This window comes from Ochotona princeps, chromosome 19, assembly GCF_030435755.1.
Source record: "Ochotona princeps isolate mOchPri1 chromosome 19, mOchPri1.hap1, whole genome shotgun sequence".
In the NCBI taxonomy this organism is placed as follows: domain Eukaryota; kingdom Metazoa; phylum Chordata; class Mammalia; order Lagomorpha; family Ochotonidae; genus Ochotona; species Ochotona princeps.
In genome coordinates this window covers 43,550,123-43,564,239 of record NC_080850.1, presented here as the reverse complement: position 1 = coordinate 43,564,239, position 14,117 = coordinate 43,550,123, and the positions used below count along the sequence as shown (strand labels likewise).

General features: G+C 45.3%; 1 long non-coding RNA gene across 2 annotated transcripts in view; it reads left to right on the top strand.

Annotated features, from left to right (window-relative positions):
• The window catches only part of LOC131482664 (uncharacterized), a 130,721-nt gene that overhangs the window by 4,082 nt on the left and 112,522 nt on the right, over positions 1-14,117 (top strand). The gene's annotated exons all lie outside the window — the stretch shown is intronic.

Here is a 14,117-nt window from a genome sequence, read left to right as displayed (position 1 = left end):
TAGGTGCAGCTTTCTGCCTATGGCTGCAGGGTACAGATCACAGAGAATGAGAACTAGCCAAGGAAGGAGAAAGTGGTTGTAGCCTCGAGTGTTTCTCTGGGCTGCGCTTCTCTGTTAGGCATTGCCTGTCCTCCTCATTGCCTGCCCCCCACCTTGCTGGTTTCCGTGTCTTAGTGCGCCAGCCAGCCTTGCTGCCTTTCCCTGCTGCTGCTGCCCCTACCCCAGACCTGCATTGGGAACGCTCGCCCTGCAGGTAGCTGTAGGTCTCTTCTGGAATGCCATCTTCAGAGAAGCTTGTGCTCTTGTGCCCGCCTCCTTCCTCCACACTGTTTTGTCATAACATAGAGCTCCAGCTACATTCTCCCTTACAAGCTTGTCCACAGTCTTCCCAACTGGACCCTAACCTTCTGACAGCCATGGATTTGCTTCATTCCCAGATGAATCCCTGGCAGGTGAATCCATGCCTGGCATGCAGTAGTTACTCAATGAATTTTTGTTGTGCTTCTCTGTGCCAGTGGCCAGCAGTTTGTACATAGAATGTTGTAGAACCCTCCTAGGAGCTTCTAGAAAAGATCCCGTTAGGGTCACCCTCATTCCAGGGTTAACGAGCTCAAAGAACTTAATCATCCTGGATTGCCTAGCAAGGAGGTAGCTGTGGGTGCAAAGGATAGTCTTAACAATGCTCTCAGCTAGCTGGCCTAAGTGACATGATGGCATAAACATTGCCTGCCTCGTGTCAAGTCACATCCATTACTAGGATTCTGCCCAGTGCCTACTGGTGCAAATGCCACCACAGGGCAGCTATTGGCAGCTTCTGTCAGGGTGGTAATTGAGTTCCTTGCCTCCCTGGAGTCCTCTCTTTTGCAGGAAGTGAGCTATCAAAGAACGATTTTGGTGGATTTTCTTTCTCTCATTTGGAAACAAAGGGCAGGAAAGTCAGCCCTCTTGGTGATTGAAGGAGGATTGCGGGGGAGGAAATTGAAAATAATAAGCTTACTTCCAGCGGCAGCAGGCTGACATGGACCAGGTGAGGCTGGCCGCTGGGAACTGGGCATGGAATGCTTGGCAAGCAAATCCTGGCAGATCCACGCACTTGCCAGTCCACATTCCACAGAGGGGACTAAGGGGATTGCAGCCCTTGTATTGGCCCTGGTGGCGAGCAGGTTTCATTTACTCACAATTCCTTGTTAACTGTTTTCCAGGTTCTGGGTGCCATGCAGTGCCCATAATGTGTGTTGCCACTATGAGAGCTGATAGTTTGCCGCCAATGTATTTGCTATTTAGACCAATATTTGCTCCAATTATTAGTTCCTGCAGTCACTGTACATTACAGTGTGCATGAACACACTTCAAAAGTTCATAGAAAAATGGATTTAAAGATATCTACTTAGGGACCAAAAAATAAGTGCAAATCCATGACTTTTTAAACAATGTTTTTCTTGCAAACTTTCTTTTTAAAAATATTTATTTATTTATTTACTTATTTTATGATCTAGTTCCATAGGCTCAGGAACTTCCCTTCCTCTGCTTCCCCCCCATTTTCCCCTATATTATTACAACTGAATAGTCCTTCACAAACAGCCACATGTCCATCATTCTGCTATTAAATTGCATCCTGACATTGAAGGTATGGACAATGGCAGAGAGTCCAGCATGCTATTGTCAAGATATATTGAACAGTTTCATTGGAAGTTCTGCTTTGATTTAGAAGTAGAGATGCGTACTGCATTGTATCTTCACATCATGGTATGATAGTCTCCATTACTGTAGTTGCTCTGCCTGACTAGGACTGGACCAGTGCAAAGCTGGAAGCCAGAAACTTGACCCTGGTCTCTCACCTGGTGCCAGGGGTCTACGGATTTGAGAAAACCATCAGCTGCTCCCTCTGAAGGTGCATTAAAGCAGGAAGTTGGATTGGACACAAAGGAGCTGAGATGCACACTTCCAGACCGTCTCCTTCCATGGGTACATTGCAAGCAAATCTCTTTAGATTTGTCTGCTGCCCATCCAGTCTCCATTCTATTCTGGTATATGAAGTAAGATTCTAGCTCCATCCCAGTGGCTGCGTGTCACGCACTGTGCTAGCTAACTTGAATAAGACTTAGGGACTGGAGCAGGTGTAGCCTTCTCTGCTCATACTGGCTGAGTCTCTCACAAGACTTGGAAGCACAGAGGCAGTAGGGATTTGGGCCATAAAGGTGTCCCTGTAGGCTTATGCTTCTTCTACTCTGATTCAGCAGCACCTCAGTGTTGCAGCATCTGTGTGGTCACCCTCATAGGATAAGAGGTTGGTAGAGAGAATCAGACCCTGCACCACCACCCCAGAGACTATTCCAACCTTTTTTGGTAACAGTGATATTTTCAAAGACTAAGATGCCTTTCTAATTAAAACAAATAAACACTTAAAATACAAAGAAGGACCAGTATTGTGGTGTGGCAGGCAAAGTTGCCACCTGCAGTGCCAGCATCCCATATGGCTGTTAGAGTCCTGGCTGCTACACTTCAAATCCAGCTCCCCTGCTAATGTGCCTGGGAGAGCAATGGAGGATGGCACTTTCTTGAGCTCCTGTACCCATGTGGGAGACCCAAATGAGGCTCCTGGCTTCAGACTGGCCCATTTGATGAGTGAAGCAGCAGAAGAAAGATCAATTCTCGTTTATTCTTTCTTTCCCTCCCTTCCTCTTTCCCCCATTTTCTTTGCTTCCCTCCCTCTCTCCTCCATTTTCTTTGCCTCCCTCCTTCCCTCTTTGTTCCTGTAACTATGTAAATGTTTTAAACCACCATACAACCCACTGGAAGGGAAGTGAAGGTGAAATGGGATCAAAGGATGCTGAGACAGAAAGTTAATAAACCTTCAGTAGTAAGTGCACGACTGACGGCCCCTCGCCCTTCTTTCATAAGCCAGCAGAGAGCGCTGTTGTCATGTGCATGTGTGTGTTCCTGGCCAATTGGCTGAGCTTCACAGAGCAGGGAGTTCTGAGTAAAGATGAAAGCTATGAAATCGGGGTCCCGGAGACTTGGATTTCAACCTTTGGCAAATTGTTCTCTGTGAACACAATTAGAGCCTATCAAATGATGGGAAAGCGGAGCTAGGACAAACTAATATTCCCTGATCATACCCTGTGTGCCACCCTCTGTCCTGGGTCCTACTGTCACCAGGGACTCATCCGCTGCCTCTGCAGCTCATTTACTATCTGCCTGGCATGGGGCAAGGCACTTCACCTTTTTAGACCTGAGCTTGCTTACCTATATGTGAGACATCCTGCACCCTCTATCTGAGGCTTCTTCCAAGGATTCGGTGAAATGAATGTCCCCGAAGCTCTCAAAACAGTGTCCCACACCTGCCCTTGACTGGTAGCAAAGAACAACAGTCACCACTTACTCCCTTCACAGAATCATTAAGATGAAAGTGGCTAGTCATGTTTTCATGTTACATAAGTGAGGAAAGGGAAACTCAGGAAGGTCTAGAATTCACTTGTGATGTGCCAGTGCAGAAGTGCTATGGTCTAGATGTGAAAGCAGTAAGGATGCTTGGGTTCCACTGTGCCATACTACATTGGAGGTAGAACATGCTGTGCTGGAACTGTTCAGGCTTTGGGACTATACCAATGTAGACATGACCCAGAGTGAGGAGGTAGGCTGGCATTCAGCAGGTGCCAAGGCTAAGTGAGCACTGGGAGGTGTGGAGTCACCTTTGAGCTTTGCAGTTTGGAATGGGCTGCCCTGAACTGAGCTCTGAGCATCATTTTCTAGGTGTGGCCCACTTTCTTTGACCCTTCCAAATCATGTTGAAACTACTGATTCCCTAAAAAGGATATCATAGTGTGCCTTTTATCCAGATGTCTGTTAAAAAGCAAGATGAGATCAAGGACTGATGAATGAAGTCGACCCAGTCATCATAGTGAAGTTCCTGCACTATTGATATGTGGTCGACTGTGGTTGATGGCAACAGAAGCAGGCTGTGTACAGAGAATGGCGTTTGCAGCTAACTCTGGCCTTCTTGGGCAGTGTGAGGGGTCATGGTGCTGGGAGGTGGGACACTGCTTCTGCTGATCCCTGTGGCCACAACTCTCTGGCTGAGCCTCACAGCCATGGCAGTAAACCTGAAATCTGGTAGCACAGGCCTAGTCTTTCAGGTAATTTGATAAGCATCAGAATCTCTGCTTGAACTACTCCAAGTTATTTCTGGTTTCCTGTCTGAAAAATGACCAGTGTTTTACTTAACGTTTTCTACATTGGTTTTTATACTCAGTGTTCCTTAAATATAAGAACCCTGCTGAATGTCTGACGCACCCTTCTGTGTCTTCTTGCTTAATATATTTCCTGGCATACTGCCTATGTTTATGGCTTCAGTGATGGACTGTGCGTGGTTGACTGTCAGTTCAACATATACAGGCCCAGTCTGCACGTGAGCTCTAGATTCATGTACCCAACCCTTGCCATATGTGTTCACATGCCTACCATATAGACACCCCATTGCAGGTACTGTTCACATGCCAACCATATAGGCACCCCATTGCAGGTACTGTTGCTATATATCAACCACTACCAAAACTTGACAATATGCAACCATCATGAGGAGGCTCACAGATTCTTTGGGTCACAGAGATGACTGGCCTATGATGCACTGTACTTAGGGCTTCAGCTAAGAAGGTTAAAGTCCCTAGTTGGGCAGCTGAGGCCTGGAATGATCTGGGTAACCCATCATTCCCATGTCTGGGAGCTCATCTGACCTCTGTGTTGGAAGGTTCACACAGGGTCCCTCCCAAAATTCACATGAGCCAGTTTGAACTTCCCCACAATAAGAATGAACTGAGAGTTCATGTAAAGTGAAATTAAAAGATAGGGATGTTTTGGAAGCCAACACTTTTGAAATCTATGTGTAGAAAATCCGTATTATGAAGATTATGCATGGATTTCAGAACTGTTGCCAAAATCAGCTTTGTAAAAGAACATTGTTTATTCAAGGATATTTTTAATACCTTCATGTAGGAGCTGTGTTCTAAAAGAAACTCTAAGAAAGCAAGGTAGAAGTGATGGGATTTTTACCATCTTGCATCAGTTCCACACTATTGGATCAGTGGAGACCTCCCAGGTTCTAGGAGAGAGAATGGAGAAACCCATCACTCAGTGGTGATAGGTGTGTCAGTCACATTGTAATGAGAGTGTATGGGATGTGTGTCTAGTTGTAACCAGCCCTAGAAAATGCCCATTGCCACATGCCTGAAACATAGTTACATGCAAAGTCAGAGACCTGTGTCTTTCCTATTTCCCACATTTATCTTCCCCTTATTGTCTAAATAGATAATACTTTTCATTATATAGGTCTTGTAACTTTTTTTTTAAAAGATTTTATTCATTTTATTACAGCCAGATATACACAGAGGAGGAGAGACAGAGAGGAAGATCTTCCATCCGATGATTCACTCCCCAAGTGAGCCGCAACGGGCCAGTGCTGCGCCGATCCGATGCCGGGAACCAGGAACCTCTTCCGGGTCTCCCACGCGGGTGCAGCGTCCCAATGCATTGGGCCATCCTCCACTGCTTTCCCAGGCCACAAGCAGGGAGCTGGATGGGAAGTGGAGCTGCCGGGACCAGAACCGGTGCCCATATGGGATCCCGGGGCGTTCAAGGCGAGGACTTTAGCCGCTAGGCCACGCCGCCGGGCCCGGTCTTGTAACTTTTTATGAGGAATGATGTCATGATCCCTCAAGTAACTAAGCTGGCCACCTAAGGAGTCAACATGAAATTCTCCCCTATCCACTGCACCAATACGAAACCCTCACATGGGTGCGCCTGATTTGTTACCCAGTTCTCCCAATTTTGCCTGGTCAGTGTGTCTGGAATCTCCTCTCCTTTTGTCCCCATGGCCAAAGATCAGACCGTCAAAGCAGGCCCCTGTTTTACTCCTTGCTTCCAGCTTTCCCCTTTCCTCTATCTCCTAGCCTCCGTTCATTCCATGAGCCATGGCCAGAGTCATTTTTTAAAGCACAAATCTAGGTGGAAAACCATGCACTGACTCCTCACACCCTCCGTCATGGAACGAGCACCTACATCAGCTGCTGCTCCATCTCTGCTCTGGCGGACCCATCCAGATTCTGTCCAAGCGTCACGAGACCCTGCTCTCCTCCAGCCACATCCTCGTTGATGTTCACCTGAGCTTCAGGCGGAGCTCCCCTTTGCTTTTCATTCACCGTTTCTTCCTGCCGGGCTGTGGGTTTTTGCTACTTTTCAATTCTGGTTGCTGTGAGGAAATGTTCGATATAAAACGCTGAAGCTGGGAGGAACTTTTGGCATTTGCACTCTTCTGTGTTGCGGTTGTTCCGTATGTAGCAGGCACCTGAATGCTTCAGCCATTCCCTGCTGCCTCCCAGAATGCATGTTAACAGGAAGCCGGAATCAGAAGTGGAGCTGGGATTGGAAGCAAAATACTCCAGTGCGAGATGCAGGCATCCCCAAAGAAAGATCTTACCTGCTCCCACAAATGTCCAAACTCTTAGAGCAAAATTTGACAGTTATGGTTTCATAACGTCATTGGCAACCTGGTGTGAGTAGAGCATCAGAAGCAGGCAGGTGGAGAACATTCTGTTCAAACCCCTGGGAAGATGGACCCCACTCTGCCTGCAGTTTGGGAATGAAGCTGAATCTTCCATTTGAAGATCCTCGAGCGCTTTTCTCCAGTGGCTCTGAGGAAGCCACCATTCATGAATGATTCGTGCCCACAGTCTCCCTCTCCTCCTCCTCCCAGCTTTGGCTGATTTAACTTCCTAAAATTAAAAAAAAATTATACAACTTATGCAGACAAGGAAGATGCATCCAAATGCAAACCAAAGAAGTCTTTTTTTTCCCCTGATTTCATTCTTTCTCAGGATGTTGCTGATAGCAGTATCTTATATGCATCAAGGAAAGCGTAACTGTTTTCATGGTTAAAAAACCAGCCATTCACATTCCTGAAAAAATAAAGCTTGACAAGCTTTTGAATCCCACAGCCTGTCTAACATCTACAGTCTTTCTTGACAAAAGTACAGCATAGAAGTAGTTCAGCGGTCTTCTCACTTCCCAGAATGAGAAGACAAAGTTAAACGTGAAGGAGGGAAGGAGATGACAAGAAAGCCACCATATCCCTTCCCTTCCCACCTTCCAAAGAAAAATGAAAAAGCCGAGATTGTCTCTGTCATGGCCACCAGGACTGATCTGGTTTAGGGTTCTATGGAAGTGTGTCTCTGGAAATGGCTCAGATCCCTTCCTCCAGGTGAAGGACCTAAGTGAAATCTCTCCGATAGCAAATTCCAGCAAGGTTTTCAGTATTATGTACAGCAGAGGACTGACTTCTGCTGAGAAAGGGAAGGCAAGACCAGGAGGGGTTGCAATGGCCTCTAAAAAATTCCAAGAGTGGGCCCGGCGGCGTGGCCTAGTGGCTAAAGTCCTTGCCTTGAAAGCCCCGGGATCCCATATGGGTGCCGGTTCTAATCCCGGCAGCTCCACTTCCCATCCAGCTCCCTGCTTGTGGCCTGGGAAAGCAGTGGAGGATGGCCCAATGCATTGGGACGCTGCACCCGCGTGGGAGACCCGGAAGAGGTTCCTGGTTCCCGGCATCGGATCGGCGCAGCACCGGCCCGTTGCGGCTCACTTGGGGAGTGAATCATCGGATGGAAGATCTTCCTCTCTGTCTCTCCTCCTCTGTGTATATCTGGCTGTAATAAAATGAATAAATCTTTAAAAAAAAAACTAGTAGTACATGTAGGAGCCTGGACTGGGAATGCCTCAAAGTTTCTTAGGGGATTCCCCTGAACAAAATGGAGGAATCAAAGCATTAATCAAAAAAAGATGGAAAATGGAGTAGATAAATCAACCACCTCAGCTTTATGCTTGCAGCGAAAAACTGGACAAGGGGAAACCCTAAGACGGACTATGTCAATCAGTGGACTCTGCACCAGCCTCATCATACCTGGACTGTTGCTGATGATATGTTGGAGCTTCTAATTGATCGAGGTGACACTCTTCTGTTCTGCCTACAAACCTGAGAGGGCCTCCCTAAGAGGCCGTTGAACTTGAACTGGACAAGTGGGATGCTGGACTCTGTATGGTGTAAACTTTTAATTAGGGAATCTCAACGGAACTTGAGCTGTGGTTATGCATCAAGGTGAAGGAATTCATGATGGGGGAAGGGTTTGGGGTGAAGGGGGGGGAATCCCAGTACCTATGAAATTGTGTCATGTAATGCAATGTAATTAATGAATAAATGAATATTAAAGAAAAAAAAATTTCTTGAAAAAAAAAAAAATTCCAAGAGTGCCCGCCTTAAAATACAGAAATAACACCAACCCTGTGTGTACAATATCAAAACTATGAACAACTAAAAAGTTTCGATTTTGTCATGCTTGGAGTGGTGAGATTGGCAATAATTCATAACTGTTGAGCTATTTAAACCTTTTGAGCAGAAACCTCAAAGCATGCCCCATATCAAGGGCCCTGGGGTGGTGTCAGGTGGCTGTCTTCCATCCCAGGGTGCAGAGGCGTTTGGGAGGCTGGGTGTGGCTTCCCTGCTTGTCCCTCCCTGCCATCCCCAGATGCAGAAAGGAAAAAAAAAGAGAATGTGGAAATGGTGATCTCACCTACCTTCCTGTAGCCCTTGACCCTTATCACCCTAATCAACTGTCATCAAAAATAAACATAATTAATTTTTAAAAAGTTTCTGTAATCCTGCTACCTCAAAGTAAACACTGTTCATGTTTTAGTAGACAGTCTCATCAGTTTCTCCCCCCACCTGTGTTTGTATACACACACACACACACACACACACACACAAATGCATGTGTGAGCGGGAACTCAAATAATGTCAATAAATGGATTGTAACCCTAGATTGAAGCCATCTCAACATAATATTTAATGAAGGATCCTGTTTTATCTTAACTATGAAATCTCTCTTCCTTTTTACATTATTTGTGGTTGAACAGCATTGGTATTTTAGTGATGGTATTTTGACATTGGTGCTTGGCCCAGAAAAAGCTACACCAGAAGGACTTGGGAGACACTGAGCAGGTTGGCATTACCACCTGATGCCAGCCCCACCCAGTGCTGCTTCATTGCTAGGCCTTCCTGCCTCTGGCCTAACCTTTGCTTCCTTGAGAAATCTCTGACACATGTGAGTGAGGCTGCTAGATAAAATACAAGGCAACAGGTTCATTACAAATTTCAGGTTAAAGGATGGGCTTTTATAAGTGTAGGTATGCCCCAGGCAACATCTGGAACATTCTTATAGCCAAGGAAAAGCAGCTGTTGGCCTAAAAATCAGATTTCCCTGACATTTCTGTACTGTTTTTATGCCAAGTCTAGCAGTTTACTTCTAGAGCTATCTCTGTGCCCATAAGTTGTCATTAATCAGAGCGTAGGTTCTTGAGAAAATAGGCATCAGGTCTTTTATTTCTTTGATGCAAGTTTTAATTGAGGAGTGGTTGGGCCATGTTGGCAGGTCTACAAACCTCATGGAAGACATAGACACTCTGTGTCATATGAGTGAAAATTCATATTTGTACACTTCAGTATAACTTTGTCAATATGCATTGATCTTCACCAAACAAATTTAAAATCCCATTTTATAAATTTAAATGAGGTAGGCAATGCGCATGAGATCATAACTACAGTGATCCAAGTGATTATTCCAATTTTTGTAGGTACTAGGCACTGAAATCCTGGAACCCCGCCTCCCTCTGGGAGGCTCATGATACATTTATCTCAACTGAAAAATTCCCTTAAGCTAGTTTTGTTTAGAAACCTCTAGTTATTAAAATAAATTGACAGATAATGATATTACTTTGTGTGGAAAGCTGCATGGCATTTCTTAGCCAAGTGGTGGGAAATGATGAGAGTCTCATTATCTCTGTTGACCATCACAGTATTGTAGGCCAGAAGCTTTTCTGGAGATTAAATATTAGATGACTAAGTTGGTGGTAAGTTTCCTATAACTCTAACTGCTGATTGGACAGTTTGCTAGAAATCTACTTTGAGACCTGCTTTCTCTATCTTCAGCATTTCTAATATTTACACTGCATTTTCGAGCTGATGGGAAGAAGCCAGAAGCAGTCTTGCCAGCACCCCACCGTGGAGTTTCCATCCAACATCCTGGGGTTTGGCCTGATGTTGTCTGAGCATTATGGCATGGCCCTGTCGTCAGCATTACCACAGAAAAAAGAGAATTTCCACCTCCCTTCTCGATACTTATTAGGTGACCCTAGTAAAGAATAAGTCCAGGATACCCAAATCCCACATAGGACCTGAGTTAAATCCCCACCTTTGGTTCCTGAGTGCAGACCCTGAGAGTGGGTGACCTGGGTGGAGCTCCCATGTCGGCCAGGGGTGACCTGGGTGGAGATCCCGTGTCGGCCAGGGGTGGCCCAGGTGGAGTTCCTGTGTCGGCCAGGGGTGACCTGGGTGGAGATCCCGTGTGGGCCAGGGGTGACCTGGGTGGAGTTCCTGTGTCGGCCAGGGGTGGCCCAGGTGGAGTTCCTGTGTCGGCCAGGGGTGGCCTGGGTGGAGCTCCTTTGTCAGCCTGCCTTTAATGTTTTGAAACTCACAGATCGGAGTTTCTCTTTCTCCTTCTCAAAGTTTTCAGAAGCTCTTCTACATCAACACGTACATTCATGAAAGATGAAATGGGGTGTGTAACTGCTTACATTACACATCTCCCTGGTACACATTCCTCTCAACCCACAACTCCTCCACAAAGCATCATGGCCTTCCACAGCCACTCCTGTCTTCCAGTGCCCAGGGTCCCGTATTCAAATTGCAGCTGATAACTGCCATATTCTTTGAATCTGACACAAAAGTTTGCTTTTGTTCATGTTGTTTGCTGTGTCCCGTATGCTCTTCTCCTTTACTCCAGTTGGAAAAATTCTGCTCACCCATTTGAGTTCTGCATTGTTTGTCATCAGGAGCTGAGTCTTGGCCAGAGAGAAGATGGCTTTAGTTTCTGAGTGATAGCCTCAGAGGGTTGTGCCTGGTAGAATGCAGTTCCTTTGTGGCTGGGACCAAGGATCAGGTAGGGTGATCTAACACTGCGGTTTAGGGTACAGGTTGGTCACACCAGGTAGCAGTAACCAACCAGAAAGAACAATGACGCAGTGTAGGGTGGTGCTTTCAATGACCTAGTATCAGTTGGAAACAAATAAATGTGTTTGTAAGCAGTCAATTGCGCCTGTGTGATGGATCCCCAATGATGCCAGGCTGGCCACTCTTCATGGCATACACCAGTGCTGTCATAGCTTAATGCTAAGGAGGAGAGACTGTCCATGACTCAGCAGAGCGAGGACAGGCATCTCTGTCTGCTCTGACCCTGTGCTTCTGGTGTGCTCTTCCCTCAGCTGATTTTACTGTGCTTCATTTTCCTGTAACACACTGAACCACAAGGATGATGGCTTTGGAGACTTGTTTGAATTCTAGGGAATTGTCACATGGGAAGGAAGGGTGGTTTTGAGAACCCCTTACACTTGCAGTTATGGTCAAAATGAGGACAGGGTGGTGTGGTGTGTTCCCTTAACTTCATAGCAGATGGAGTCTTACATGGTAGTCCCCTCTAACGAGCCTGTCCTAACCCCATTGACCCTTTCCTGAGGCCCACATGTGACCATGCTGTCTAGTAACACTCGACATGTTAGCTGGGGGTGCATGGTTGTCTTAAGCGGACTCGATTGTTTGAGGCAACACACTTACTGTTTCAGTTCTGGAGCTATTAATTTCGCAGTGGGCTTCACTGGGCTGAAATCAAAAGGTCGAAAGGGTTGTTCTCCTTCTGCATGCTCTGGAGATAATGAAGCTTTGCCTGTCAGCTTCCAGAGGCCACCTTCCTCCTTGAGCTGGTGATCCCTTCCCTCTGTTTGAAGAGCCAGCAGTTGAGCATGTTCACATTTCTCTCCTGTTCTGACCTCTTGCCACCCTTGTTAGAAAATCCTGGCAACCTGGACCCATCCAGGTAATCCAGGGCACTTTTTCTATCCCAAGATCCTTAACTGAATTGCCTACACACAGACCACTTTGTCATAGAAGGTCACATGTTCACAGTTTGAGGGCAGGGGGTTTAGAAGTAGTTATCTTTGGCCTGGCAATATTTGTACTTGGTACCATGCTAGATTTGTTTTAGCCAAAATTCATCCCAGAGTTGAAGTATCTTCAACTTCTTCTCTGTGTTAAAGTAACTAACAGAAATTATGATAATTCACATTGAAACTGTTGGGACTAATTGATAATGGCCACTATAGGATCATTGTGAAGTTCAGTAGAAACGATTTGTTAAAATCAGTTGGGATAATGGCCGATGCCAGAGAAAACACAGTGTTCCTGGTTCTGTTGCTTTTAGTTAGGGTTATCAATATTCTCTGATATGTCATAATTGCCAAAAAGTATGAAAAAAGTCAAAATGTCTTGTTCAAAGAGAAACAATTCAAGAAAATTTTTAAAGATTTATTGTTTTTATTGGAAAGTCAGATATGCAGAGAGGAGGAGAGAGAGAGGAAGATCTGTCATTGATTCACTCCCAATGCTGAGCCAATCCAAAGCCAGGAGCCTCTTCCAGTTCTCCCTCCCACACAGGTGCAGGGTCCCAGGGCTTTGGGCTGCCCTCCACTGCTTTCCCAGGCCACAAGCAGGGAGCTGGATGGGAAGCAGGGCTGCTGGGATTAGAGCCCAAATGGGATCCTGGCACATGCAAGGTGAGGACTTCAGCTGCTGAACTACTGTGCCAGGCCCAAAGTCATATTTATAATACAGATTTTTTTTTTAGAGGATACAGGAAGCAGTAAGGAATGGGAACAGGTTGAAAGACAATCAGTTGGAAGTGTTGTTTAAAATTCATCTAGGAGTATTTCTTGGCCATCAGTGTTACTGAGACCATTCAGAGCCATCTGCACCTAACGCTACAGGGTCGTGAGTGGTAGAGGGAAGGAGAAATCTCTCACTGGTGCTCTGCAGGGGCTCAGGACAGTCAGAGGAGGCGCTTGCCCGCTGCACGAGGTAGGAGCACACAACGTCCCCACAGGGCAGTGCAGATGCCCACGGGGCAGCCAGGTTAGACCACTCTCACTGCCCTCTCCCGATCCTGAGGCAAAGTGAGTAAGGATAATGATGCAAAAGTAAATACAACATGCTGGTAATTATTCCCAGTTTCTGCCCTTTCATAAAATCTAATAAAATTGGATTTTAAATGTCTGTCTTTATAATGCAGCTGTGATATTTTTTCTGCTATTAGTTTTTGGTTTGTCTTGAATTTAAAAAAAAAAGTACATTTCATTGGAAAACAGTACATTTTTTATTTTAAGTGGAATAGAAGAAAATTGATTTTTTTCTAAGCCCTAATTGCGAGCATGTCAAATAACATGTCACGTTTAAAGGCTGTCATGGGAGCCAAACAGTGTAATTGTATATGGGCAGTGCTATCTAATTTAGCTGGGTTGGTATGATTTACTAGGATGTTTTGCTATTGGTTACATTATTTAGATCTTTGATAATCTCTTTCTTTTCCCTGGTAATCTAAATCTAGAACTATTCCCTTCTTTCGCCTTGAGGTCATATTTTGTGAATTGAACTACTGGGGATGCACCAGGGACAGAGCCCAGAAAGGAGTTTAAGCAAGGAGAACCTTGAAAGGTGGAGAGTTGGCAAAACACGAGTGCATTTGCAGGCATAGGATCAATGAACCATTTAGAGTTTTCAGGGTTTCATTTGCATATATTCTATATAAAGCTAATTGTTGGAGAATTCACTACCAATTTTTTCTCACCAAATCTTTAATTTTTCTGATAGTTCTTCATGCGTTATTTATTTAGGTCAGTGTAGAAATCTGTCAGTCTTGGGTCGGGTTGGGACATTTTCAATGCAAATTTTTTTTGACAATTAAGACCAACCTATTTCAACATCATTTCCACAAAATCATTCAATAATTTTTTACATCTTTAAATTTGATGAGTGTGAATGTGTCACCCTGTTTTATAGGCTTGTTAAAAAAAAAAAAGTACTGCTTGCCACCGTTGAGTCGATTCTAAATGCAGTAATACTAAACTCTTTCAAATTTGGAAATCCCAGGCTTCAGGCTCCGCTCCAGTGTGGGTGTGAACCTTCCCATCAT